Source organism: Macrobrachium nipponense, chromosome 37 (genome assembly GCF_015104395.2).
Source record: "Macrobrachium nipponense isolate FS-2020 chromosome 37, ASM1510439v2, whole genome shotgun sequence".
Classification (NCBI taxonomy): Eukaryota; Metazoa; Arthropoda; class Malacostraca; order Decapoda; family Palaemonidae; genus Macrobrachium; species Macrobrachium nipponense.
In genome coordinates this window covers 37,489,247-37,493,113 of record NC_061097.1, presented here as the reverse complement: position 1 = coordinate 37,493,113, position 3,867 = coordinate 37,489,247, and the positions used below count along the sequence as shown (strand labels likewise).

Here is a 3,867-nt window from a genome sequence, read left to right as displayed (position 1 = left end):
TGATGTCCTTGATAAATTTGGGTATTTATATTCACGTTTCGTGAAACTGATGGGATGATATGGTTGTGAAAAATAACTGTGTTATGGTTGTTAAATCTGGCAGCTTATGATATTCACGTGACGTTGAATTAATATGGTTGTTACATTTGGCAATTGATACTCACGTGACGTGAAAATAATGGGATGTTGTAGTTGGTAAATATGGTTATTTATATTCGCGTGACGTGAAATTAATGTGATATGGTTCTTAAATTTGAGTATTTGTATTCACGTGACTTGAAATTAGTGGAATTATATGATTGTTAAACTTGGATATTTATATTCACGTAACGTGAAATAAATATGATATGGTTGTTAAATTTGGGTATTTATAGTCACGTGACTTGAAATTAATGAGATATTACGGGTTTTAAATTTAAAGGATGTTAAATTGTGCCTTATATTTCCCCTTAACGTGAAATTAATTGTTCATTGCAGTCATCAAATTTCAAGGGCTGTTTTCGAGTAACGTGAAATGAATAGGATATTACGTTTGCTCAATTTCTTAAGATTTTTGTCTGATGTGAAATGAATAGTCGCTTACTGTTATTAAATTCTGTAAATTATATTTCTTGGTGTTAAATTAAATAGGTCATTATGGTTGTTAAAGTTGTTAAAATTCTGAAATGAGGACAAACAGTCTGATTGCTCGATTCAGGAAGCCATATTTCACGTAACGTGAAATTAATAACATTTTATGGTTGATAAAATTCCGAACACTTTATTCGTGACTTGAGGTCAATTAGATGTTTTGGTTGTTGAATTTCCAAAGCTGTTTTCATGAAAGGAGAAATCATCATCGTATTTTTTCTTTCTTTTTTTTCTTTTTTCTTTTTTTTTTTTTTTTACGCTCATCCTATTCGACCGGTTGGTTTTCATAGTATGTGGGGTCCGGTTGTATCTTGCCTCCTTAGGAGTCCATCACTTTTCTCGCCGTGTGTCCTGTTTCTAGTAGAACACTCCTCTGCATGAGTCCTGGAGCTACTTCAGCATCTATAGTTTTTCCAGGTTCCTTTTCAGGGATTTTGGGATCGCGTCTAGTGTTCCTATGATTATGGGTACAACTTCCTCTGGCATATCCCATATCCTTCTTATTTCTATTTTCAGGTCTTGATACTTATCCAGTTTTCCTCTTTCTTTCTTTCCCATCTACTTCGGTGTCCCATGGTATTGCGCCATCAATGAGTGATACTTTCTTCTTTTGATTTTTGTCAGTCAATGTCACGTCTGGTCTATGTTATTATTATAATTTTTAATTGTGCTGTATATTTTCACGTGAGTTAAAGACAATGGAATTGTAGCTATATTAATTTATTTTTCAATTTTCCCATTTTTTATTTCTGGTGAATATATAAAGACATGTACTAATTTATAGACGATTTAGCAGGAAAACATAACAAATATTTAAAAAGTTGTACTGAGATGTATTTTAGCTTTTACAAAAAGTAAACTGAATATAACTGATATTAATATTAATTATATATATTACTAGTATAGTATAATAAGTATATATTAAAATAGTAAAGATATATATGTATAATTATATACATATATTAATATATATATATATATATATTATATAAATATATATATATTTTTTTTTAATGAAATTATGTAACAGATTTATTATATACGTACATAAAAGGCTTTAATGTCTTGCCATTTTCTGAAGATAATTCAGTAATCTGATTGTAAAAGTATATGAGTAATATTAATCTGATTGTAAAGTATATGAGTAATATATGTTGACTTCATTGCAAGTTTTTCGGAGAGAAACTGGTCTTCAATTTATGTAGAGTTTATTAACTTTAATTTTATTTGTACACTTCTTGAGACAATACTCAAAAACATCTTTGTCACGTTGGTATATCAGTATATAGCTGTGAATCTGTGATGAGAGTGTATTATGGAGCAAATCTATCATGTTTTTGCTACCATCAAATGGACATTTTAAAACTTTTCAGCTAGAATTGTTTTTAAATAAGTCAATTTTGTCTTGATTATCAAGAATGTGCCAGATTTTTCAAATTTATCATATTTTTTAAATGATATTGTTTAAAATCTTTACGGTTTAGGAAATATGATGACAACTTGACTATTTCAATTTCTGCCATTATATAGTTGTTAAGTCACAAAGGTAACATTAAATTTTGAATTGTGAACTGTAAGTTGTGAATCTTATAACTGATTTGAGCTGAAAATGGCTAGATTTTAAATAATCAAAAAAGTATGAATTTCTTCAAAGTGAGGGAATATAGTGAATTTTTCTCTGCTTATGAGGAAAAATTAATTCACCTCGTGGTGAGGTTTAGAAAAAAAAACTGGTATAAATTTAAACAATTCGTGAATAGAAAAAAAATCTGGTCTAAAATCAAAATCTAAAAGCTGCGACTTTCCAATTGACAAGACTTGATGGTCATCGGCACTCATAGAAGTGATACATTTTGTTAAATTTTCCTTGAGATTCTGAATGTAAAATAAATTTTCCCAATGACGTTAGGAAACCTATGAAGTTTATTCGACTCAGAACTTTCTTTCGTAATCTTGAAATGTATTCTTTCGATAAATTTCCCGCGCAATAAAACAGTTACACTCACATTTCTTTTAAGAAAATGCCTCTGTTACTCAATATCTTTCCTTTGAGGGAAACCTACGAAAGAATATCTTTCTTCCATGATATACTCACTTAAATAAGCTCCGAGTGATAGAAAGGCAATACAAATTATTGAAAAGAATATGTATATTTTGTAGAAGATATTTCCATGTGTAAAAATAGAGAGGCGTGTATATATTCATCAAGTATTTTCTTTGCATAACCTGAACTTCAATGCAGAAACAGAGGCGAATCGGATGTGCTGTTACAAAGGTAAGGATTAAACTAGCAAACGTTACCTGTTCATAACTACTACTACTACTGGTGAATGGTTGTTGTCGTTAGGCTGCAATGGCAGCAGGCCAGCCCCACCTTCTTAAAGCTGGTACGTAACTAGTGCACACTGCTTAGCGACAACAGTTGCTCATATTTCCGTCTGTTGTGGTTTCCGAACGCTGACACGATTCAACAGTTGTAAGAGGTCTTGCTTTTTTATTCTTCTTTTTGAAAAGTTGCCACCATCACGTCGCCCGGAGTGTATCCGGCGATGAACGATTAGGCCAAATCCTCATATGTGCGTCTTTTTTTTTATCTCCGAAACCATTTCAGATTGCTTGACTAAACACGAGATTACCTATTGGGGTATGGGAAATGAATTCGACAGAGTAAGCAGTCCTAAGTTTCGAGTTAGGTTAAGTTGCCAGTTGCAGGGTGTAAAACTCCAAAGCAGGGTGTCATCTTTAAACTCCAAAGCAGGGTGTCATATTTAAACTCCAAACCAGGGTGTCATATTTAAACTCCAAAGCAGGGTGTCACATTTAAACTCCAAACTTCTTACCGTGTGACTATATTGTTTCTTACGAGAAGTTGATCTAGTTTATAACGATTTCATAAGGATGTTTTTTTTAACTTTACCTAGAAATTCACCCTTTCTTGTTCTTAATAGTGCTGTACTGCTACTAATTCTTACATTTTTGTCAGAGTGCTAAGAGGATATTCACAGTGTTGCAAGTTGTCTAAAGCATTACCTGGGTATAACAGGCTGATACTATATTCAGAGCATTTGGATGCTGCTATTCCTGAAAGCTTTGTAATGTGTCAGTTCCGACCTCTTAGAGCTGTCCATCCAGAGGGGAAAATACCTATTATAACAGGAAAATCACAAGAAATATAACAGTTGGACATCCGCAAGCCGTGCTATGGAAATTTCATTTTAATATTTTTGTTTCTGTTGG

General features: G+C 32.1%; 1 protein-coding gene across 1 annotated transcript in view; it reads left to right on the top strand.

Moving 5' to 3' along the window:
- The window catches only part of LOC135209155 (glycosyltransferase 1 domain-containing protein 1-like), a 25,692-nt gene extending 24,205 nt beyond the window's left edge, over positions 1–1,487 (top strand). The window contains 1 exon segment of the mRNA XM_064241816.1: positions 1–1,487. This exon segment is cut by the window's left edge and continues 453 nt beyond it. The gene's annotated coding sequence lies outside the window, so the exon portion shown is untranslated.
- The last annotated feature ends 2,380 nt before the right edge of the window (positions 1,488–3,867 follow it).